General features: G+C 41.7%; 2 long non-coding RNA genes across 5 annotated transcripts in view; one reads left to right on the top strand and one right to left on the bottom strand.

Annotated features, from left to right (window-relative positions):
- LOC136338953 (uncharacterized) overlaps window positions 1–26,393 on the bottom strand; it is a 114,051-nt gene that overhangs the window by 14,088 nt on the left and 73,570 nt on the right. For 2 of the 4 annotated variants that reach the window (XR_010732041.1, XR_010732042.1), the window contains exon 8: window positions 2,999–3,680. This is a non-coding gene — a long non-coding RNA (uncharacterized lncRNA). Of the gene's footprint in view, window positions 1–2,112; window positions 2,972–2,998; window positions 3,681–26,393 lie in introns of those variants that run through there. The other 2 variants (XR_010732043.1, XR_010732044.1) reach the window with 2 other exon arrangements.
- The window catches only part of LOC136338955 (uncharacterized), a 160,426-nt gene that overhangs the window by 86,412 nt on the left and 47,621 nt on the right, over window positions 1–26,393 (top strand). The gene's annotated exons all lie outside the window — the stretch shown is intronic.

Here is a 26,393-nt window from a genome sequence, read left to right as displayed (position 1 = left end):
CGAAATTCCTTATGTGCTCTACCTGCCCTGGTCAATCTGTTGAGCTCCCCGTGCCATTCTATACTACGTCGTTTGGAAACTTCGGCCAGTGTTGACGGCTCAGTTTTGAACCCACCAAGAGATCAGAAACGAGCATCAGACACTTCAAATCATTATGTGCGTTAACGGCCTGAGTCATGCTGTAGTAATGGAGGAAATGTACAATTTATAGATTAAAAAAAAACAGTCAAACTGTGAGAGATCTCGCAACTGGATCCAGACTAACTCCGCCCCCTTGAATCGCTAGACCTCAACGCACTTCGTTGCTCCTTGTCGGAGGCACACTGAAACGTGTGCCGTCCTTGTTCCCCTTGCACAATTTCCATGCTCCGAGTTGAACCGGTGATATCTGCATATGATCTTATCCAAAGACGCCTGATGCCATGGACAAGTCGAGTCCATCAAGGCTAGCAAGTAAGGGACAAGCATGATACCGTCTTTAGGTAAAAAAAATAATCTCTTTTCCCCGCAACTTTCTGCGCGCAGTGTCGATGATTGGTGTGTATGATCTCTGTCGTAGGGCCGAAGTGAGGTGCTCCCGCAGAGTGGCCGCCAGGATAGTTACGAATTTCTTCGGACCACCCTGAGTCCGCAGGCTCAGGGACATTGTTTCTGACTATTTAAAGTATTCACTAAGTTTCGTCGCCGTCGAAACTTCATCGTACTTTGCGGTTTTAAAGTTATCAAATTTTTGCACAACAGAGTTAAAGTCTTGTAATTTAATTGGATTAACTTGTATAACTACATGGATATTAAATTATTAAATCAAATTTAATGGTTGTGTTATTAAATTGGATTTTACACTTTCCCCGGTAGTATTTGATTTGTCTCCGGAGAATGAGGCATTGATGATTGACGAGTGCTGCCTTCAAAGGGCATTTCCCAGGTACGTTCTATCGCGTTATTTCTACCCCCGTCGAAGGCTTCGCAGTCCAACTGGCTTTCGGATTAATAGCGACAGGTTCAGCGATTAAAAAAATCTCCTGCTGAGCGACTAACAATATGCGGGGGTGCGGGGTGCCAGTGGCAATTTCACCTCTGAAAGGGAGTCGCTCCGTCCAACGGGGGTAGGCACATCTCGGGCGGCCCCTTTAATTTGCAGTCATCAGAAATGATGAGTTAAAGCTTCGAATTCGTAATAAGTTGTGAAAACAGCCGTTTGATATTTGCGCCCGTGTTGCATTTGACTCTAAGAAGACCTCGCATTTACTGGCCGGGGGTCTTTCTCTTAAACGTATTCTAACATATTCCCACGCCAATCAGGTTCATCTTGTACAACACGTCACCGGGTTCGGAAATGCACCAAACCGAATTTAACTTTTCGGTTGGAGCCAATTGAAATTCTCACAGCACTGTTTTCGGGTCTCGACTCGTAACGTATCCGTTTACATAATTCAGAATTTAAAAGGACAACAAAATTCGCCGTCAAAAGTCTTATTTGCCCTGAATTTGGCAAAAATTGACCCTCCTGTCTTCAACGGATTCAAATTCGATTTGTCGCTTCGTTGCATCGCTATTTGTAATTCTTGAGGACTCCAGTAGTCCTCTCTTGTGGAAAGATAAATGAGAGTGAATTATCAGATCCAGTTATGTGAAATACTTTCGGTGTCTTAATGGAGCTACTCGATTTATCGGAGGAGTTTTTTTTGTTGCGTCATAAAACGGGACGCTTCAACGGCCCGAAGAGAGAAAATCAAAGCACGTGATTGAATCAAAACCTTCAAAGAGTCTCAAAATTCGTCAATGCTCCAGACGCTCTTCAAGCATCGAGGAGTCAGAATTTATTCCGATAGCTTCATTGATTTCACATGTATTTTGAAACGTGCATAATTTTCCTCATGAAGAGATAAGGCCTCTTAGTCCCGTTTGTGCAATTAATCCAAATCATAAACACAAAGTTTACACTAAAAGACCGTATCTTGTAGAGATAGTTAAGGCGGTTTGGCCAAGTAGGAATTATAACGCTGCCGCTACGTAAACTTTCTCAATTCATTTATGTTTTCACAGGACTCTAGCCATCTACTTGACTTTGCTCTGGAATTGATGTAAATTAATGTTTTCTGCTAGTTTCGTAATTAATCATGAGACAAGGTTCATTAGCTCTAATTCAAGGGGCCGAAATAACGTGCGATGATCGTATGGCGGGAACGTGCGCTCTTGTTTTGGATATGGTAAGTTCCGAATCGATGGCGGTGATAAATCTGTTTCTGTATCAGTCAAGAATATCAATTGATCAAACGCCATTGATCTGTCTGATCAAATTACGTATCTGTAACCTGTAACGCGAAATTCGCGCTGCTGTCTAAAGGAAAAAATCGGTCGACAATGTTTCCATGGATTCCATCCAGGGCTGTACGTGACTCTATGTAGTTCGTGATGTCTTGGTAATTGAGGTAATCGGTATATTTGTATGGTAGGTACATATGTATATAGTACTTTTCTGTTGCTGTGGACATGGAGTGTTAGTGAACGCGAGCGGAAGGCAATTAGGCGATTGATAAGTGCGAGAAGATGTATTTTGCACTTGGTGGTTTTTGGCCAAGTCAATTTCCCACATTCACATTCGAAATTGAACATTTAGTATCAGGAACGCAGAAGTGCGCGGAGATGTATTTGGTTCCTGATGATTTTTGACCAAGTCAATTTCCCATATTCGCATTCGATATGTTACATTTAGTATCAGGAACGCAGAAGTGCGCGGAGATGTATTTTGCACTTAGTGGTTTTTGGCCAAGTCAATTTCCCACATTCGCATTCGAAATTGAACATTTAGTATCAGGAACGCAGAAGTGCGCGGAGATGTATTTGGTTCCTGATGGTTCTAATGTGATTTGGCGGATCTGGCTTGTTGGGTTCATCTGTAGGCTGAAGATAATCGTGGACTGGATACTCCCATTCGGACTACCTTGAAGTCGCAGTCTCAAGGGCGCTGCTGTTGGTTAAAATTAAGCTACAATCCTTTTAATAATAACAAAATTTTATTAATTATATTACTAACTCACTATAAACGATACGGATATGTACAAGTACAATTAAGGCAAAGTTCACATCAAGCCCTTACTCGATACTAGTGGTTAAACAAAGTTCTCGTCACGAACAATAAGATGAAAAGACAATTTAAATAAAAATTCCAATATTGGAAAAAGCGAAAGATCAGAATTTATTCAATTCGCGGGTAATGAGAAAGGCCGCTTTGGCTATTTCATTAAGTTTTTAAATACCCAAAAATGAGGACACTAGGTAGAGGCGTACTTTTACTTGGAAACTGTAGTCGATCAACTATCGTTTAATAGTGTAATATTTATGTTCACAGCTAGGTTGGCTCTTTAATGGTTTATTTTTAATTGATTTATTAAGAAAAGTAGACGAAATTTCATAGCCCAGGTATCCCCTTATTGGACCACAATGGTACTGCAACCCAATTATACCGGGGAATATTACTAAATAAATGGTGATATACATGGGCGTAACATAGGGTTTCGACTTAAACTTATAAACTAAACAACTAATAATTATTACGTCGGTGTAATAGGACTTAAGTCTTAACATTTATGATCTCACCGTAAGTAGCGTAATCAATTGGTCTTAAGCGTTTGTCCTCTTGTAGCGTTGCCAGGTCCTTCCGCTTGTTAAATTTAATCCTGAAATAGGCGTATATAGAATATAATAAAAATAATAGAATATAATAGAATAAAAATTAGGCGTTCCCGAATATTTTGTCAGTCTACATTTTCCGATTTCTTGATTTGATCTTTAATATTAGCAACTTGCCATTTAATCTCACGTTACGAAAAATTTAAGTAATCTACTCGTCGTTAAGAAGTCAAAAGTACTCGTCGCAAGCAGATAACTGCATTATACGGTCAGAATCTAGACATTAACATAGATTACGCAATATCGCAAATAGTATCAAAATCTCCAACAAAGGGCAAGTAATTCAACAACTGGGGCGGAAAATCCTACGTGAAGTCCATGCGAAATTCCCTAATATTGAACCCAATACTCTGGAGAAACGGGGTATTACCTCGAAGTCCCTGAAAATTAATGGGAAAAACATTACGATTGTGACACACGATGGGAAGACAATGAATAGAAAGAGGGCTTGCCCCTTTTTGATTGCTACACACTTAATTTAAGTTTCTTTTCACATGAATTCACATTGATTCCCAGCTGAAGAACGATGTAGGTACGAGGATAGTCCCAAAAGTACCCGGCTTGACATACGGACGGCTGTTCTATGGCTTCTATTACAAAGTCTTAACCTGGAGTTTGCGAATGCTTCGTTGATTTGTGCAGGTTTTTAAGGCAACGCACGAGTCCACACTTCCGTCATCGCGATGGCCGAAATCAATCAACTCGATTTCGAACTTTTCCCTCACCCCCTTATTCGCCGGATTCGACCTCCTCGGATTGTTTTTTTTTAAACTTGAAAAAATGGTTCGGTGGAAAGAGATTCGTCTGTAATGAAAGGGTGGTGTTCGGGGTTGGTGCCTATTTTGAAACATTCGGAGGTTCTCACTTTAAATAGGGCTCCGCGCGAAAAACTGTGTCAATCTTAAAGGGGACTCCATATTGAGAGTTAACGTGGTGTATTGGAATTTTTTTTTAAGGGTTAAATCGGGTATTTCCGGGGGATTATCCTCGTCAAGATCATTCGATAACATCTAAGCTGCCCCGCTACCCCAGGACTAAGAAATCACTCCGATATGGGACGTTCCGACAATCTAACTAGGAAAGTGGGCCCTCTCAGATTCCGGATCATTATTTTTGAAAATTTTCTAACGAACTTTGGTTTTATTACGAATATAAATTTCCGAAATTCCAGACGTTCGTAAAGTGCTCAGTGAGAAGAAAATAATTTATTGCAGAAAAAGGTCTTCAAATGGAATTTAAAACTAAGAAATAGCGACATTAAATTCATACTGCGGAAAACTTTTGTCAAGTGTAAAGGTAAAACCCGAAGAAACCGGATTAGAAAATTGTTCTTCGACGCTGAAAATTATATTTTCTTGATGACCCAAATATGAGAGGGCAACGAAATAAGCCAAGTGAAGTGAGTTCAACCGTAATACAATTGGAATATTGTGTTTGGTACAAAACTTCGCGTCCGACGATAAACTTTTCAACTCGTTTTCTTTTTCTTTTGATAAATCGTTTTTCCACCCTCTGATTGTAACTTTAATACCGTTACTATTTTTACTAATCTTTCCACGGTTTATGGCCCCTTTCATGGAAAATTAAGCACTATTTTATTTACAACCTACCATATCCGTCCGTCTTGGCTTTTTACTCGTTTAGGCAAGATAAATTGGTTACATTTCGAGTAGTTTCGAAAATATAAAGTACCATTTATTCTCCGTACTTGTAGACATGTGTACGCGATGAGAGAAAGGGAGTGAACACTTTAAAGTTAATGGCCTGAAAAATGACCATCCTCGGTCCTCCGAGGCGCAAACGACATAAAATGCAAAACATCTTTAGGTGTTATGAACGAGGACGCGGCCACTCAAATTTGCAAAAAAACATTCAAAGGCGCATGCGAGAGCGTCTGTTTGAAAATTAGCAATATTCCCGGCTCTTCCTTAGCACGTTATAACGGGTTGGGTCTCACTACTACAGTCAGCAACACGAAATTTCCGCTGGAAATTGTTGCAACTTTACTACGTCCCTGAGAACTGCCAAGAGTGAGCTTTTCCAAGGAAGCAAAAAGACACAAAATTTCGTTATGAAGCGTTATTGGCTTGGAGAACGCCCAAAAATTATTAAATTGTATTTCCAAAATTGCCTTCGATAATTTCAAATCAAAGTGCTTTTAGGAGCGTATCTCGATCGAAGAGATCCGCAGGGAAAAACAGCTCGTCGTTTGATGTAATGGAAAAAATGGAAATATCGAGAGGCCGCCTCACTCCCCTGATCTGACGACACCATATGTTTTCCTGTGGAGGCACTCGAAACATAAAGGGCATTCGAGAGTTTCCCTCGTTATTGTTATTTAATTCACAACTTCCCTCAGTCTCAACGCGATTTACGTCGATGCTTATTCCCGACTCAGTCCGAATCGAACTCTATTTCTACGATGGGATGATCAAAAACTTCTTCCACGTCCGAAGCTCCGTTTTCAGCCCCCGTGGACGAAAGGGAATTCGTTCACATCTTCATCCCGACCACCCATATTTTGGAAGTCCGCGTCACTTTCCAGGGGACTTTGCGACAAAGCCTGCTGAATTTGATAAATTACGTAAGTTGGTTGAGGTCAGTTCGGACTCTGTCAGTTAGAGAAGGAAGGAAACGTAAGTTCGATCTGACAGTATATTTTTAGCATTTATACAACCGAAAGGGGGCCCCTTACGGACGAAATCGATTACATAGAGGCCGTGCCTGGAGGGAGCACACAGGGTGTTAGTGAAATAAGTTTCGTAAATTCAACGTTATTAAGAACGTCACTTTAGGCAAAAAATCAAAGAAAATGGCAAGGTTGGCGACCGAAGCTTGAAATTTGAATGAAATGTTGATTTTTTGACGTGTAACAAAAAAGTTAAAATTATTCAGCATTAACGTCGCTAAAAACAATTTAAAATTTAATTAAAGCTAATAATATGGCAAAAGTAAACTTAAGCGGCAACGTCGCGCCGCATCCTGGATCCCTGGTCAAATTCACGACGTTTTTTTTTAAACACACTGTGTAAAAGAAACACCCAGTATTAAGCAATCCCTTCAGTGGTCCAGCAGAGGCGAAAGTGGTCGTTTGAAAATCGCACGCAGGGCAAGTTGCTTGAGACTTTAGGGCAAAAAAGGAGGGGAAGGCGGAAAAATTGACGAAGATAAATTCGTTTCGCTCACCCTCCCATCTGCTTTTGCGAAGCTTAATGAAGATCACAAGTTTGAGGCCCGAACAGAAGTTACGAACGTTTTGAGCCGAGCAGCTGTCGATTTCAATTAAAATATCGTGCGCACGCGCCAACTGGAACAAACCATGGGATAAATTTTTCCTTTAAAACACCACAGGCGACGCCACTCTGCGCCGACCTGCGTGGTTCAGCGCGGCGCGGCTCGGCTCGCCGTTCGGATTGGACTCGTCTTGAAGCCGTTCATGCGCGCTTAGTCCAAGGACATTTTTCGACGCGACAGCGTTTGGTTAAAACCTCGATAAATCGCATTTTCTGGTGCGCGTCCGCCGAGCCCCCCACGTGAGACGCACTGAGCACGGCAAGTGATATGATCGTTCAAGGATGGGAAGTCATGTGGCGCTCGAAAATGAATTTCGGGACGAGCATAATAAACCACTTATTTGTGGTACAAGACCGGAAAATCGTGTTTCGCAGGGCGAGCCGCACAAATTTTTGAACGTCGCACTCCGCTGTATCTGATGGAAACCCGGAGGTTCATAAGCTAACTAAAAAATCATTAAGTTCGTGTGAGGGGTCCCGATAGACTTCGAGCAAATTTTGCCGCTCTCCTGATTGTGCCAGCGGAGCGTCTGGCTGAAAGGTCGGTAATTTGACGGGAAAGGGCTTTGGGTACCCTTCGGGGTTTCTCCCTCCGCAAAAAAGCGACGGCTAGGGCAAGCCGAGCAGTACTGTGGCACGCCTGGGTGGCGGCACGACGTCACATTACACATTCGACTTCATGAACTTGAATCGACGCTGCATTTCTCAACTGGAACGACCAGTTAGGGAAAGCGCAGTTTTACGCAACCAGTGCGATTCTGCGTTACACGATACGAGCTACACAAAATGTCTTAAATACTTTTACGCTTTCTTTACTTCGAAGATTAAATTAGGAACTTAACACTCCCTGAGGGGGGAATAAAGTGGATCATATAGTTTCAGCCGGGTAAAAAAGTTTTAATCCTTCTGGCGCAATCGCTAATTGTATTATTTTAATCCCTTAGCGAATTCAGCACGGGATTAAAGGACTTAAACTGGTCCTTTGATATATAACAAGCTTCAGTCCAAATACAGCTCACGTCTCTGTCCTCATGCGCTACATTTCCAACTATTGGCTTTGCTTACTCTTCCTGCCAACTTCATATTTGATAAACAGCCTCTGCTGAAGCATTTCATCCTGCGTCTGAGTTAACTTTGGAAGACTGCATGGAAATTTTACAAGCCCTGAAGCTTCGAATATTTCACTATTCTAAATTAATGGAAATCAAGTTCTCCAAGTTACTGGGGAGCACCAAACTGATTCACCCCAAACTTATATAAATATTGGTTAAACACGTTCCAACTCAAGTTACTGTTAAACCAATATTCGTCAAGCAAAGACCGTAGTAAATTCTAGGGTACATGAATAATAACAGGAATGACTTAAGGCATGGAGCTGCTTCAATTATTCACTTAGACTAAGTGCACGTTGAATTATTAGCTCCACTCGCGAACAGGCGGTCAATATTCCAGGAAAGGTTGGTGCTGAATAATTAGTTGTTATTACAGTCAGGTGCTTTCGTTCGAAAAATTCAGTACCCCTACCGGGATTTCGTTATTACATATTTAATTTACAAAATAAATCGGCGTGAGGCAAGTTCGAGATGCAACAACATCGCGCGACACGGGCTGAACGTTGGAAACGAAAATGTGATACGCCACTGGTAAAAAAAAAATCGAAATGATTTTCGATGAATTTTTCCGCATTTCTACGAAAAAAGCTCTGTCGAACATTTTCCTTAACGTTTTCGTGGCAAAAACGAAGCGCCCCGTTCACTCGTTCAACGCGATAAGAAATGCACCAGGGAGCTTTCATGAGGTGCGTGATAATTCGGCAAATTATTTTAATTAAAAAAGCAGCGGCCTGTCAGGTGTCTCGTTCGAAACTCTCAAGGTCGCATCAATGCGAACGCCACTGGCGAAATGGAAAACATCGTTTTCCCTTCAAAAAAATTCGTCCCTACACCTTCTCACCTGCACGTCAGATAGGAAGCGAAAACGTATTCACGTGAGCTTTTCCCTTGCGTTGCGCGTATTTGCGACATACTATTATGAGACACCCTGTATAAGAGAAAGGAGACAATCTGGATTTTGCGCTGCAGCCAAACTATTAAAATGACGATAACTGGGATCCGTGATGGGATTAAAGACAAAGAAAAATTTACTGTCGCAAGGGCCCCTTTTGACCTTAAGATGAAAGGACGAGGAATCCTTCTCTAGTGCCCGAAGTTCAAGAACTATTATGAATTATTAGAGATTACACTTCATTGGATTCGTTTTTTAGATTTCACGTTCCGTTGGACTTGAAGGAACATAGTTCAAGAACGACGTTGAAATAATATTTCGAATTATTCGAGTTGGATATCGCTATCTGGTGGATTTATTTATCCATGATTCGTCTGCATATAAATTCTAACGTGTGCAGATTTAGGAGAACGATGGCCATTAACCTCGACCACTCCTATATTGTCCCGTTCCTCGACGAAACCGAGGAGGGGGGTCGAATGTACAGGGTCCGACGCAAAAGTGCAGTGGTACCAAATTATGTTTTTTTCTTTTTTAACGGAACCCGTCATTTTTTCGCGTATTTACTGTCAAATTTTTTAAGGTCAGCTCATGTCAAAAATTATCCGTTTCTGAGCGATTTGGGAAAAGTGAAACATTTTAATAGCGGCAAAGTCTTACTCAAATCGGAGCTGTGTGTTAACAGTTTCGAATTTCGGCATTGGTCTTGCGGGACTTCAAGAGAACCTCATAGGCTCCGTTTCGACGCATTTTAATAATAAGGAAAAGTCCGTAACCCTCGATATGGGCCTCCGAAGCTGCACGACTTCAAACCCCAATAACTTGCTTATTTCAAACGGAGGGCCCCAATTTTGCCGACGTCATTGTGCTCATAATCCAAAAATCTGCAACTTTTATTAGCGCAACCCTGTCCCTATCCATGGCCGTTTCTAAGTTCCCTAAAATTGTCCCTTTTTGCCTTCTAAACGTTTGAAAAGTCGCACAGGTGACGTCACCATAGGCGAATGTCACGCGATACCCGCGGACGTCCAGTATCATTTTGACGTTGTTCGTGACTACCGATGACCATTGTAGCTTTGATTTCGCCACTTTAATTCCGATGTATTTTTCCTTAATACCGACCTGTGCGAAATGTTGATATATTCATAGACGTTCCTACTTCTCACCGTAAAACTAAAAATTATTTAATTTTAATTTTAACAAAGTGAAATAATTCCGCGAAATTTCACGCATTTTTGGATCCTGGACACGGTGTCGTCACGGAAATTAGGGCATTCCATTTGAAATAAGCAAGCTGTTGAGGTTTGAATTCATCCAACTTCAGACGCCCGTTCCGGGGATTATGAAAAATTTTTTAAATTAAAACGCGTCAAAGCGTTGCTTATTAAGTCTTGTCGGAGCCCTATAAGGCTGATTGTGGAATTCGCAGCAGTTGAGGTACAACACCGATGTCCGTGCCACCTTGCAACGATCAAAACTCTCGGATCGTCCCGAATAATTCGGAAATCGTGAATTTTTTACGTGAGGCCCTTTATACAGGATGGTGATAATTTCGATGCTCTCCTTCGGCATCTTGGAAATTGCAACTAATACGAGATTGGTTAAATTAGGGAAAACGTGTCAAGTTCGGGGCTTGGTCAATATTCGGAAGCAGCGTTGCCAATTTGCTTTTATTTTACCAGACATTGGGAAAAATCTCAGAAATGACAAAATTTAATTTTCGAAGTAAATCGAAAACTAAATGTTTTCATAATTTGTAGATGTCAAAACAGAATTTCAACATGTCTACATTGTATTTGTCCAGTTTTTCTTCAGTTCTAAACATGTGTACAAAATGCGATAAGGAGTACGTGTGTTGAACGTGGAAGAAGGTAAACTATCTGCGGCAAAAAATTGGAAATGCCTTCAAGGCCAATATAAGGCTCATTGTACAAAAAGCGGTTAATTAAAGTTATTTATTAACAAACCTTTGAGCGAGAGAGAGAAATTTTTGAGCACGTGTTAAATTAAGAAATTTATTATTATTTTAAGGATTTCAGTTTGTCATTTGCTCGTTAACGTTCGCATTTGTAATAAAATTCTGTTTGCATTTGTACGAAAACACTGGCGATGGTCTTTGTTTAACCAAAACGATACAAAATATCATTATGTGATGTGCCGTTGAAAAGCCTTTAATGAGACCTTTCAAAATGTGCCAAAATTTATCCGGGCTCGAGTTGACAGAAGTTAAGTTGGGGTCATTATCTCGAAAACTAGACCAATTGTAAAATTTAGAAAATCGCACGCGTCAAGGGCGAGAAAAACCTTTTAAACTTTTTTTTGACAAATCTTCAGTCTTCGATTCATTTTGAAAATTAAATTTTGGCACTTCTCAGGTTTTTCCCGGGAAACAAGAACAAATCAGCAGCATTGCTTCTGAATGTCGACTAAGCCCCAAGCTCGGCGCATTTTCTCGAATTAAACCAACGTCCCATCTCTTAAGGTTTACAGGATGCCAATGGCGAGCATCGAAATTTTCACTACCCTCTTCAAACTGGCCTTACGGCCTGTCGATATATCTGAAAACAGTGAAAAAATTGGGGGGTTCCATTAAGAAAAGAATTACAATAGTAATTCTATGCCATCGCACTCTTCCGACTGACCCTGTATATTCGAAAACCAATTTGATGACTAAACACGAAATATTTCGTTTTTTAGAATGCGATATATGGTCAAGGTGCGATACGCCAGCGAATATGAGCTTTAGCTGGTGTTCGCACTTTGCCGCATTAACGAGCAACCCTGTACATACATATACAGAGTGTCTCTAAAAGGTCTGTACAAAATTCTACCACAGATTTCTGAGGTCAAAACATGACGATTTAACCCAATTTACCTTAGTTCAAAAAGTGGACGGTTTTCGAAATACAGGGCGTCAAAGAGAAAAGAAAAAAAAGCAAAAAAATTAATTTGTTGGTTGGTAATGCTGCTATCTACACAAAATGTCGTATCGGGAGGTTTTTGGGGATAACGGATTCTGATTTCTTATCCCCAAAAATCGCCCGATACGACATTTTGTGTAGATAGCAGCATTACCAACCAACAAATTAATTTTTTTGCTTTTTTTTCTTTTCTCTTTGACGCCCTGTATTTCGAAAACCGTCCACTTTTTGAACTAAGGTAAATTGGGTTAAATCGTCATGTTTTGACCTCAGAAATCTGTGGTAGAATTTTGTACAGACCTTTTAGAGACACCCTATATATATATATATATATATAGGAGCACGAAAAGACCGCGACACTAGCGAATATTATCATTTAAACAACACCACCTTGCCTGAGCATTACCAGTGCTAATCAGTAAGTGGATCGATAATAATTAAGTGAGGGAGGCAAATGCACGTGCCTGTTCATTGGATTAGACTGTCATATAAACTAAACGTGACCGCGGCAATGGATTTTGTCGCACATCTACCGTATTTTGCCACCCATTAAGTGATTTGGATGTTCGGTATCGAATTTCGTTATAACTTTTGAAGGGATGTCATGGAATGTTACGTTAAGAATATTCGTGAAGGTGGCAGTTTCCAGAATTAAGATGTCGTGTGAGGAAGTTTCTGATCACTGGCCGATGACACGTCAGGATAGCTCCTCCGTGCCGTATTTATTTGAAAAATTCATTCGGCACCTGTTTCGTCTCAAAAAGCGGCATGGGGCGGGGGGCCGGGTTGGTTTCGGAGGGCTCACCCCCGCAATCGAGAACCGGGGCTTTACACTGGTTTTAATTAGGAATAAATGCCAATTCTGTTGTTGGAGGTGTGCTAGAGTGCTTGCGACCTTCCGCGAGGATAGATTTTTCCTCTCGTCGGGACGGAGAGCGGCATCGCTGGTGCAAATTTTTGGCCGCGCCAAAGCGTGTGGATTTCTTTGACCTTAAGGGGACCTAATTCCCCAAATACACTGGACCGCAAAATTAACGCGTATTTTTTAATTTTTACGCACTTTCGTTTTTGTGATTTTAGAGTGAATATTTCACGCTTGGTAACGTAGTACGACCATGATTTTCGATCGATCTAACTCGACGAAACCGTCAACGGGTATAGTTGAACGAGTTAAAAATTAATTAAAAAAATTACATAATTTTTATTCCTTAATTCGTGCGAATGGATTAACATTTAACAGCGTGCTTTGTCCCCTCTTGCTCCGGTTACTGCTTCGCACCCCCTCGGCATGCTTGAAATTAAGTTTCCAATATCTCCTTGATTAATGTGACCCCGCATTTCCGCGATCTCCAGTGACCGCTCATTGAAGTCCCCACGAGGAACCCATGAAGTTTCAACTTGTCCCATGAGCGATCGATGGGGTTCAAATCAGGGCTTCTTGCAGTCCGAGGCAACGTTCGGATTCTTACACGTTCGAGGTAACTTTGCACTGCTCGTGTTAAGTGTGGACGTGCCTTATCTCGCACCAATAAAAATTCCTCACCGACGTATGGGGTGTGTGGCCCTGCACGGGGTTCTAGAACGTCTGCTATGTGTCGGTGGGCTGTCGAAGCACCGTTCTGAAGCGCAGCTAATTCCGTGCGACGTTCCAAGCTAATGCCTCCCCATATCATAACAAATCTAACTCCATAGCTCGCAGTTGCGACAATGTTACACCGAGCGTATCCTTGTTTGGTACACTCTGCTGCGACGATCGTCGCAAAAAAACGGACAAAATCGAAACTCGTCCGTAAAGGTACGTCGCCCCATTGGCGATCTCCCCAGTCTTGGTGTAAATTGAAGCCGCTCTCTTCGACGATCCACGGTCACTAGAGAGCAGCGCTTGCCATAGGGAGCAATGTTGCTTCTTTCCAACCTTCTTCTTACCGTCTCTTGACCGATACGAAAGTCATATCGACGAGGAAACTACTGCTGCAGCACTCGTAATGAATCGACTTCGTAAAGTTTGCATTCGCCAAAAAACGATCTCGGTCGTTAGTTGTCAAACTTTGTCGTACTTGAACGAGTCCTACTTAATTCGTACCATTCTCCCGAACCCGTGCGAGTGCCCTTCAGGGCGTAGACAGTGCTACTCCCGATCGCAGTGCGATTTAATCCTGCTTCCGGGAATGTCACAGCAGCTGCACTTTCTCCCACCGAAAGATTTCTCCTTTTGCGGACGTTTTGGGGATTTTTCTGAGGGACAAACTTTTACATTAAAAAAAAATGCACTAAAAACATGACGCGACCGAACTTCAATGAGGTGTACGACCTTCAAGCCAAAATTGCCGAACGAGCAATTTTGAGTACTCTGTGAACCACTGTTGCCGATTTTATAGATGAATCGTTAAAAATCGGGAAAAATTTGGAGAATCACGAAAGAGTAATTTCGAACTACCAGCACGCACTGTGAACATTTTCGAAGGCGGATTTTTCAATTTAAAAAATTAATCATTAATTTTGCGGGGCAGTGTATTTCAAGGAAAGTAGGTGCACAGAGGCTGCCGCTCTCCTCACGCCGCTTGCCTACATATTTCAACCAATATTCCCCCCAAATCCACGTATCATCCAGTGCAGCCCTCACTGAATGATTAAACAGATCCTCTAGTGAGTGTTTTCTCGTGAAATCTTAACACCTAATTTGGCAACAAATAACTCTAATGTTATTCCACGTTACACCCGGCGCGGTGCAGAACGATGGGCGGGCGGAAGTTTTATACCGAGCGATTGAAGCGTTGCGGCCAGAAAAATGCCCCGGATCGCTCCGAAAACTCCGTCTACGTGGACCAATCCACGTAGCTGCCGGGAAGATACACACACATAAAGTGTCATTACATTAAACGCTCATTACATCACTGTGCGGCAAAACATCCCCCGCGCCCGGCTTGATCTGAATAAGACTATTCATCATAAAAATATTATCCGTACAAGAAGTAGAGATAGCTCTTGAATTTTATCAGAGTGTAGTCAAAAACTTTACTCCTGTTTATGCTTTATATATGCCATAAATTTCCAACCCTAGAAAATTCATATCATATTCACCCGAAGCAAATAATTTATGTGCGCCCGAGAGGTATGTTAAATGTAATTCCGAAAGATTCATGTCGAGTGTGTCATAAATGTTGTGCGGAAAAAAATTACGATATTTTACGTTTAAGGTGAATTATTTATTATCTACTATGGGATATTGAAACTGAATTTTACTTGTTCACCGCGTAGGTAAGACGTGATGCAAACACCAGGCGTATTACGAAAAATGAAGCGCTTTCGACACGCTGCAATATAGTATTAATTCGGTCGCTACGTGAGCCCATGTAATTCAATATTCGAGAAGAGAGATAGTTCTGTCAGAGACAGTAATGTCGGTTTTTCGCGGCTCCTACATGGCCCCGTAAATGATGGTCGCGTGGAGCGAAATCCGGCGAGCGGGCCGGCCGACGCGGGTCTCCGTCGTTTCCGCCCGGACCGCTGACGGTAACCGATCAAGCCTCGACTGGCTCCCCTTCTGACGCCGGTGGACTCGTCGTGTCACAACCCCGCGTCTAGTCCTCGCGATCGTCCCTCGTTCTGATAGTAATTTAAACTTTAATTACTTGCCAGCACTTGGGGGGAGGGGGGTAGATGGTAACTGGTGTTTAACGATTTTATCGACTTTTTGCGGGAAAGTTGCGATGAGAGGAGTCCCGGCGTCCCTTCTCCGAGGTCTTGTACTCCCACAAGGTGGCGCTCGAGGCGAAACCGTTTATTTTAAACAAAGGGCCGTAAAAGCGAATCGTGAACCTAAAAATTGCTCGCGACGCTAACGCGGTGTTTACGGCAAGAATTACTCTCAAATTTGACTTCTTGCCATCGTTCATGCGGTTATAGATATGTCCTGTTTATAGAGCATGAAGGAACGTAAACGGTATCTCGCCGCCCTCGGGGCGTTTTAAAAATTCCCACAGTCATTTCGGGGCCCATTACGTATGCCAGACAGTCGGCGACCCGCAATACCTCTCCAGCGTGTCCCGGAACCATGACAGACAAACCAGGGTTCAGACGTTAAGCTCCGGTCCGCGTCCATTAACACCAACATCCATTCGAAATTTATTTCCAGCGTTTAACAAGGTTTTCGTATATGCATCTTAACTAACCAAGCAATTATATGGTGAAACCGGATTCGGAGATGCGGACCAAATTGAGTTCAAACAAGCATCAGCTATTCATGGAACCAGGGTGTAATATGCATAAACAAAGGTAGAATCCTTGTAATAGGAATTATCGAGATTCTGTGTTATTGTGGAGTGAGATTGCTCTGAAGTTGTAAGGGAGATGTTGTGTTATCCACGCCTGAGGCTGGCGAAGCAGCACAGGGGACATTAGTGTTTAGTTTAATTATGATTCATTAGTTAAATCATGGTTTATTAATTAAATTATGATTTATTACGCGGAGAGAAATCTTTTAGTACACCCTCGGTTTCGTGGATAGAGATAGCAATAGGATCGGTTTTATTTACATGCGGGGCGTGTGTATAGCTCCTTTAATCTAATAATTGCCCCGGCCAAAACTAATCCGAACGATATCTCATCTAATTTTAACCTGCATGCGATGAATAAGCTCCTTATTAAACCGCAATTTAAGTTGAAAATGTAGATCCATTCTCTTTATCACTGTATGCAAATGGGCAATTTAACCTTTAAAGTTGAACAGTTTCAGCGGAGCAAATATTCGAACAGAATTGTTATTAGGATTCGATCGAATTCGGTTTCAAGAACTTTAATTGTAATGCTGTGTTAATATTTAGATAACGAATATTGCGTATAGTTTTGCCAGGCCGATAATCGTCCAGAAGTAATAATGGAAGCTAATATCAGTTTCATCGAGTTTTTTGAAGCCATTCCTGTAATTTAAAAGCGGTTTTTCCTCCTCCGTTCCATGACGCTTTCGATATCCACCGTCTGTAGACGAAGTTTGTACTGTAGCGAGGCGGAATTTGCCCAAACCTAAGGCCCGTTTTCACCGATGCTGTCGGAGTTAGCTCACAGTTAAACGCATATTAATTATTTGACCCGCAATCGATACCGGCTTCGGGACGCGGGAGGGGGTAGCTACGGCCGAGGGCGGCGGACCCTCCTGGTTTTCTTGGGGACGGGGGGCAGCGATTAAGGATTCCGCTGGTGCGCCGGAGTCGCTGCGCCTAACGGGATCTACAGTTCCGCCGGTACGTCGTCCAAGCTCTGTGGATTAACGCGAGAAAACGACGTCCGGGTCCGTCCCGGTTCTTTTCCCGAAGAACGAACGGGTCTCATTACGAGCACCTACAGCAGCAGCCGGGGGTTAAAATTCTCGATGGTCCCGGGGGTGTCCGACTTGGCACAGACGGCGATTTCTCTGCCTACATTGCGAAGATCCATCCTTGAAAAGGTCACGTCTCGAGGTCGGAGGCGTGCGATGATTTGTGCTCAGGTTTAGGGCCGTTTTTAGAAATTTTGTGAATACATAGAAAAAAAATTGAGCACCGATACGTGATTCAATGCTCTCATTTGAAAGGTTTTAGCCCGTCCAGCACAACAAAGCGGAGTTGGACTCCACTCTGGGGGAATCTGGTCCATAACTAACAACTGTAAAATATTGCGTGGTGGAGTTTAAACGCGGACGTACCAGCTGCCCAGACGAACTCTGCGTGGTCGACTCAATGAGGCGAAAGCATCGTTTTTTCGGAATGCACGTGAGATCATTTTCATCGGTTATCTCTCTAAAGAAAAAGCCGCAAACAGAGACTGTTATGTATAACTATGGGTAGCACTCCCCTGCCTCGATCCAAACTACTTTCGAAATAATTCAGTTTTATGCGGAACTAGTAGTATTGTACATGTTCATTTCACACAAATTTTTGCTCTTCGCGCAGCTGATCACGGAAAAATAAATAACGCGTCGCCCATCACAGACGGCAGCCATCAGAAAAATTTCAAAGTTATTAAAAACTTACCAGAATTAACACGCGCTGCTGCACGCCACTGCCACTAGCTTCACATAATAAAACATAGTTTACCTCGAAGATGCGTTGGAATGGGTACGGGCAACCCCGATACGGTTCGACGAAGGATTCCATCCTCGACTTGATGCTGCTTCAAGTTATGGAATGTTTCATTTAAACAAAAACTGCCTTTTGCAACTCCAAAAATACGAATCTCGGGGGCTTAATTTGGGACGCCCCGTACAATGCCAAGGCACACGAGTAGCAAATGTGTCAACTCAAGACTGCGCATCGACGTTCTGCGAAACGTGCGGGTTATGTCGTTAGTACCTGCGCAGATGCGCGATTTTAATATTGACCGTTACGGAGGCACGTTGTTCGTCCAAGGGCGAATATCTCAAAAACGATAAGAGCCAAGTGCAGGACACCGTACAGAAACCGTATCCGAAACATTACGTAAAACTAAAGCGATACACTGGAAGCCCAATTGAAATAAGCAAGGCGACAGCTATGTCTGGTCAAACTGGAAGCGACAGCAAGTTAAAAATATTTTCAAAAGAATAGTGCACCTCGAAGTCGACTTTCAATTAAAAAAAAAAAAAGAAAAAAAAGTAAACCTTCAATGAACAGATTGGGTGAACAACCTTGTATATCGTCACACCGCCGCTCGTGGTGGAATTGTAACAAATTACAAAGTCAGAGACGTACGTTCGCGCCATCGCCTTTGTTCAACTCGTATACGCCTCCATTATCAATTTTGACGCGTTAATCTAGTTTGCAGAAGACGTGAATATTACATTTCCGCCCTTGTTAATTGACTATTGCGTTCCCCAAATCCACCCTAGACGCACACGTACCACCCAATGCGGTACCTCCATTGGAGCTTGAGTACCGATCGTAAATATCGGATTATCACGGCACTTTTGCCGAAGATGGACCGTGAACGTTGAAAACAATTGCGAATGTTCGCTTGCGCGTTTGTGTAGGGCTTCGAGGCAATATATCGTATCGAACGTCTCTGGGACAAGCTAGAAGTGACGGCCGGACTGCAATTTCCGTACTCAACATGAAAAATACAGTGGATCGAATCCAGGTCAGTGGCGCAGATAACAAATTAAGGTTTATGACGATGCTGTAAAACGAATGTGTTATCCAGCATTGTTATGTAACAGTCCGCTTTTTATTCTGTTTGGAAATATGATCTAACAAATGGGGGGGCGGAATGGGGCACCTGACCCCGATCCTACAGGGATATGTGCTGGTGAGACAAAATTTTATTCGATCGATGAAGAAGTCTTCAATATCACTATTGGACGCTCGTGGAGAACCCGGCGCCGGCAACGGGTGCGGTCGCAGTTCGGCCGGTGCCGGTGACGCATCCTGCCGCACGTGACACGTCGCGCCACTTAGCGTGCGGCCTGCGCCGTTCAGTGACAAAAACTTAAATGGGTAAAAGGAAGTTTCACCACAGTGAAGGGGCTAGGCTAAAGTGAATGCCTTTACGGTGATAGTAGAACTGCCTAGAGTGCGTCTCTTAAACGGAGAAAGACGTACAGGGCGTTCCCCAATGGATGGTAGAACGTTTAACTGGTGAATCCCGCGCCAAATTTAAGACGAAAAGTTCACACGAAGATGTGTTGGAAAATGCTTAGGCCTCAATGTACAGGGTGTTAAAAATACTTTTTTCTTTAATTACTAGCTTATTTTTTTATCGAAACCTGCTGAAAATTTACACATGTCACACGTCGGGCATTTCCCTCAAACGTAAATTTTAACATTCCCCTTGCTCTCCGAGCATTCCGTTGGCCAGCTCATAGGCAAAATGCGTATCAGCTATCTCAATTCTATCAAAATTTTAGAGAATTTCAGTTTCAGGCAACTGACAGCCGATAGTTGTCAAACTTGACAGCAAACAAACGCGGCAAAAAATCATGGTCCACTTCACTAAGCGTTATTTTATTATTTAAATTGATTGACGCGAACACCCCTGACTATTATCGCGCCTGTTACCTTAAACCATCGATTTAAGCGAGATTTTGCGAGAGGCTGAAGAGCGAGAGGACTCGATGCGGATCTCGGAAGTTTGTCTAAAAGATTCAAAATGTCAACAGAAAAAAATGCGATAAATGAGATCTCAAGACCTATCAATCCGCATCACCCCGTATACGAAAATCGAAGTTCGAAAATTTCCGTTTGTAGGAAACGCTTGGCATGTGCCAGGTGCAAGCTTTCAACAAGTTTCGATACAGAATAATTAATTTAAAGAAAGGCGGAAAGAAAAGTGTTTTTTAAAACCCTGCAAATCGACTGTGCGAACTTTTCGTCTTGAATTTGGCTCAGGATTTACGCAGTAAATTTTTTACCATCTATTGAGAAACACCCTGTACATGCACGAAAAATGCTTGTCTTTTACGAATTATTACTCTCGGAAATTACTGCGTCATTTAATTTGCAATCTTACGCAGTTTTCGTTGGGTGTAAAAATTAAAATTGTTTTTAAACACTTATTAATCGTGGAATAATAGCGACTAAAAATGAACATTATCGTTAATTTGCAGTACACTGCGGAGGCCGGCAAAATCATCTGCAACAGAGATACCAAAAAAATTCGTTAATTTAAGCAAACACGCGTTGCATGAACCTAAAAATTCATGAAAATTCCAAAAATTCCAACAGAGACAACGGTTAAAAAAAAAGGTCGTATTTTTTTAGAAAGTATTGCTGATCGTTTGTTTTATGGCGTTAAACAAGAAATTTTCGAGAGGTTCATGCAAAGTCCAATGAGTTAAGGAACATTCTTTAAAAATTTGAGCGAAATCGCTGGAGTAGTTTTCGAGTTAACGTGTACCTCGTGCGAAATTGCGGATTCCGGGGAAAAGGCGTTTAACGTTTTAGAGAGAGAAACGTGAAATGTTCAAACTTTCATTGGCGTTTTGCGAATGGCCCCCTAAACACCTTTCGAAAAGATTTTTCCCTGAAAAGTCCTCACATATCGGCAAAATGTTAATTTGCACACCTTGGTGAAGAGGAAGTGGGTGATCGTATATTTCCGGTCTGAGCGTTTCGACTACTCGCACGCTCCGGCCGACCTGACTCTGTTGCACTTTTAGCAAGAAATAACACAGAAGGAAAACCGAAATCAGTTTCACAGGCTGCCTGGAACATTCCGGAGATGTTTTCCCGACATTGTAAGGAAAAGACGTGCGCGAAAATTTTTTTGTACGTGAAATTTCGCCCTTTATTTATGCTTTTGTACTTAGGAAAATGAAATATCCTTGTAAACAAATGCGTGCCACCGACACATGATCCGTTCGAGCCAAAAAGCATTGAACAGGGCCGTAGTCAGCCTCAATTATATTGAAAAAGTTTTTTAACCATCCACTGGTTGCGCGTTTCTTGGCGACGCCATCGGGTGCGTGTATCACTTTAATCTCGCTCCAGGTCGCGCGATTAGTTTGTATCAATATTAAAATTATTTATACAAAACTCTTCACTGAGCACTGAATGCATCTCTAATCAATAAAATATAAACAGCACAAAGGAAGATTTGATAATCGAAATATTTAATTTTTGTTCCTTTTTGTCATAATATAATAATAATAGAATATATTTGAAAAAGATACGAGCTATATCCGTTTATTAAAATATGCGAAATTGTCAAACACGGGAAAGTCACTGAAATTTTTTTGCATATGCCAAACGTCGAGTGGTTAAATTCTGGGAATGCCCTATTAGCCGCTCATTAAATTTTAACCGACTTTAATCCCTGTAAGGGATATAGATTTACCTTCGCTATGCGTCTATATATAGGAATATTACATCGTGATACTCACGAGGCATTCTCAAAAGCTCGGGGAAATATTTCCGGTATTGGAAAAGAAAGTATGTAATGTATTATACAGGGTATTTCCCAAGGAGATGTACTCATTCCAGGGGGCGATTTTGCGACAAAAACCGAGCCTTTTTCCTATACGTGTGTATCCATCGTAAATTCACCCCCCACCTCGCAATTTTCGTTCGAACCCGAGAAGGAAAATGTGTGTTCTGTTTTTCTCTTAAAATGGAAAAGTACTGACATGTACTGACACTCAGAGACGACTATTCCGCATTTTATTGGAACTCTATTTTTCCTGGAAACATTAAATTAATGAGCACAAAGACATTTTTCGTCCGAAAAATTACACTTTTTAATTTTCTTTATTGTAAAAACATTAAAAAATGTAATTTTAAAACTTTCCTATCTGTCGTTTCTTCACTCTAATTGAACAATTCTCGAAAAAAAAATATGGTCGCGCCTGAAGCAAATGTTGAAAACGTGCACCGGGCGCATCGATACAGGGTCGACTTCGTCTGGGTCACGATCTGCGAATTTTTGCAAAAATCCCCAATTTGCCCTAATTGTTTCGCATCCGTGCACAATCCGACTTTCAAGTTCATCCTCAGTCCCTAGGGGCGCACGGTGGGGTAGAGATTTTAAGTGTCCCAAACGAAAAAGTCTATCGAGTTTAATGCGGCCGATGGGGAAAGCGGGACGGGGCTGGATTCGGACCATACATGTATGGGAAAAAAAGTCTAGTTTTGTAGCTTTAAAATCACGCTCTGAAATAAGTACATGTACTTAGGAGACACCTTGTATATTGTAGAGATTTTTTTCTTGCGCCGCGATCGACGGGGGGTCAAAAAACAAGCCTTTTTAGCAAATTATATTTCTCAACGACTACCAAAACTAAAGTCCAGTGCGCCAAAAGCGTGTTATTAAACTGAATCACTGCCCACCCCGTAATGTTTACAGCGAACGTTCCTCGTTCGAAATGACGCGCAGAACACCCTGTATATCAGCAAATGCCCCGAAAGACGATTGAATTTTCTTCGAAAATCGATGTGTGACCTTCGCATGCATAAATCGTCAGATTTGATCAATAAATGTTGTTTTGCGTATCGTCGCCCCGCCCGGATTTGTTTGTGCATTTTTGCTAAAGGTGATCGAAACAGGCCATGGCTAATGTAAACAAACAAGTGTGTATCACTTGCGCGCCGATCGAGGGTCCCTGGGCCGAGCGAGAACGTGAATCGAACCGAGATTTTCATAATCGGCAAAAAAGTACAGTGGCTCGCGTCCGGGCCAGCGGCGTAGTAACAAATTAACTCCTACGACGTTTTAAAACAAATGCGTTATCCAACGTTGTTGCGCAACAATCCGCCTGTTTTCCGTTATTCCATTTGCGAACGAGGTCTCGCCCACAGACAGAGGTGGGGCTGAGCACCATTCTCAGTTAAAACTAATTGAGAATTACATCCATCCTTTCCTAAAGACTCGGACGAGCATTGAATAACAGTGCAGCTGCCAAGGCAGTCTCATAAATCCGTTCCCCCCTAAATATGTTTCTAAGCTGGACTTCATTTTTACCACAAAAGGAAGCTCAAATCTCATCGGAAAAACGGCAACAAGGGTTCGGAATTAGGTCAAAAATCTCCTGCTAATTTCTGAGTGAAAATCCGGCTTGAGCTCTTGAAAACGATGCTTTTTGAAAATTGCCTATGCGCACATACACATTTAACCGTATATGTAGGGAAATAAACTATGCCCAAAAGCATGCTGGAAAGTAGATTGGCAATTTTCCACTTATTGGTAACAGTCCCTGCTTTGCTAGCCGAGTCGTGTGAGATGCAGCAATCATGGAATGCAGCTTGCTAATGAACCAGATGGCTGCTTGAGTTGATCCTAATAACCTACCTGGATTAAAGCAGTGATTGCAAAGAGAACAGGATAACCGCACCGGTATATGAAAATGTGAAGAATTCCTGGGAATGGGATAAACAAGATAATGACCCACGTGGCAGGGCCACTCTAGGTCACAATTGCGCGAAAAACACACATCTTCACTTTCCATTATATTCATAACACGCTCGCGCGTCATTAAACCCCTGTAACGTAATAACCCTGTATTCGTCATTGTTATTATTACTGGAGAGCGTATTAATTACAATAAACGATATTCAATTTGACGGGATTTCAATTACACATCAGTATAATGGAATGAATAATAATTTGAATTATTAACGTGTCATTAATATTATATATTATTGAAGTATATTCCTTATAACGATATAATGTTTTAAATGGCTCCATAGTTTACCGGTAATAACGCTGCGATGCAAATCCTGATTGTAATAAAGTACTGGTATTGTTTAAAATGCCCATTTTAATATATTTGAATTTATTATTATTCAAGAGCAAAACCGACCATAAAACATGTTAATCGAATGTAACGAATTAAATCGTGTTTCATACGTGAATTGCAATCGCAAAAATTTATGCCAGATTATAAACAGGAAAGATGTAGCGGATTTATTTCATTTTTGGCATGGAACTAATGTTTGTTTATCGCGTATGTGTACACATGGCGGAATTCGGCTGGGTCCACGACCGCAAATCCGATGACCCTCTGTGGCTTCAAAAATCGTCATATTGCTACTACATAGTCGGTGGACGACCAGGTCTACTGCAGGACGCACAATCGCGTGTGGCGGTAACGTCACTGTCTGGGCTGGCGCAGTGGAACTCGTTCGTGTCGAACATCAATCCGGAAAGTTTCACGTTCGCATCCGCGGGTTGTCAGTTTGGGCGTTAAATCTCATAAATTTGAATTAAACTAAGTGAATTTTAGCAGCCGCGTTGGAGCGCACTTTTCGCGATAAACTGAGTAATTGTTTCGCTTTTAATAATGCCGCGGATCAGTTCAGGCATTTGATTTAATTTCCATAACTATCAACTTATTTTTAATTAAATTACAAATTTACGACTTGGCAACACGGCTGAACAGTAATTGCGGAGGCCGAGGGGCAGATTGCGAAACGTCAAAGTCAAAATGTAAATAATTTCCTGAAGTTTAAATTAATATATACATATATATATATATTATTATTTTTTTGCTTTTACGCTGCGTTACTTGAGCCTGATTTGATGTATTCAGCATAAATACGTACTAATTTAAAATCGGCGTTTGCTTTGAGTGTTGTCTTATTAAATTCCAAGGTGGAAATCCATGATGGAAGTCGGCAGTTGCAATAAGAAGGAGAAGGGAAAGACTGAAGGAGCAACCTGCGTCTAAAAATAAACACATTTCAAAGGTCGTCCGTCGCAGGTACGTACTGCGTGACAGAAAAAAGAACGCCCCGTAGATTTTTTTTTGTTTTTAACAATTTTTAGTATGTAAAACAGTTTTTCAGTCAATTCTTTCATCGGTTTTGCGTTTTCAGGAATTTTACTTTTTTTTGTAAACTGCAAAAATGCAAAAAATAAATCTTGAAAAAGTTCGAATGGTCGCTCGCAAGGGGTTGCTCCGTCATTTAAAAATTATTCGAGGTTCAAATACCGCTTCCAGTCACGAAAAAGGAAATATTCAAGAATAAAAGTGTCTCAGAATCCCTCGCGATACCGTTTTACAATAAGATAATTCACGACCTCCTGTGGCTCGGGCTACTATAGATTTGTCACAAAAAAATCCGGTCGATTTGTCACCTTGACCAGCCCGATCTCCAGACTTATCACCACTCGAACATGTCTGCGATATTATCGGCGGAAGATTACAAAACTTGCCGTATCCCCTCTCAAGAGGACATCGATCATCTCATTGAATGTATGCCTGGACGCGTCCAGGAGTGCATAAGACAATGCGGAGGGCTTTAGGTTTTTTGCAGGTTTTAACTATCGAGTTTGTGATTTTTTTTTTTTAAAGACATCATTGTTTTAGTATAAGAAAGGTACGTACGAAAAATTATGTTGGTTTTTCTTTCGTTAGTCTGAGGTGTAAATCTAAGCTGTGTTTATGAGGGTGGACGCCGCGTCCACCCTCATAAACGATTTTAATTTTTTGAAAAAGCAGAGGTCTAATGTATTTCTCACAAAAAATAATCCGGGTCATGGCCTTGGGGGCGCCACTGCTTGCGTGTAAAAATTCGTTTTCCTCTTAAAAGATGTTTTCCCACGCCTAACTTACGCCCTCCAAGTTTGATAAAAATATTTAATGCAGGTCCGGGCTCAAAAAAAGAACGAAAAAATCTAGCAAATCTGAGCATCCCGTATTTCAGACATGAAACGAGAACGGACCTAGGTTCTTATAACCTTTTTTTCTCAAAATCGCTCACAGAACCACCCCTTGAGTTTGTGACATACTATTCTGAAACGCCCTGTATGTCGCCCGGTAAATATTCGGTATTTTCCAGTTCCAGGAAATGGCCATTTATCGCGCAATCAATCGGCGTAAAATACGTGATAATTAAAAAATCTCATTAGACGTTAACAAATGGTCGAGAGAAATAATTGCACGAGCAGCCATGTAATAATTATCATAATTGTAAAGAGACTTTTAGCAAATTTAATATAGGGACACAGGTTGTCTAGTTAGCGTGTGCGGAAAACTGGATGTAAAACAAGCAAAGATAAAATGAGAATTTTAATTTAATTAAGAGATTCAACGTTGGCA

This window comes from Euwallacea fornicatus, chromosome 4, assembly GCF_040115645.1.
Source record: "Euwallacea fornicatus isolate EFF26 chromosome 4, ASM4011564v1, whole genome shotgun sequence".
In the NCBI taxonomy this organism is placed as follows: Eukaryota; Metazoa; Arthropoda; class Insecta; order Coleoptera; family Curculionidae; genus Euwallacea; species Euwallacea fornicatus.
This window is presented reverse-complemented; position numbering and strand designations above follow the sequence as displayed.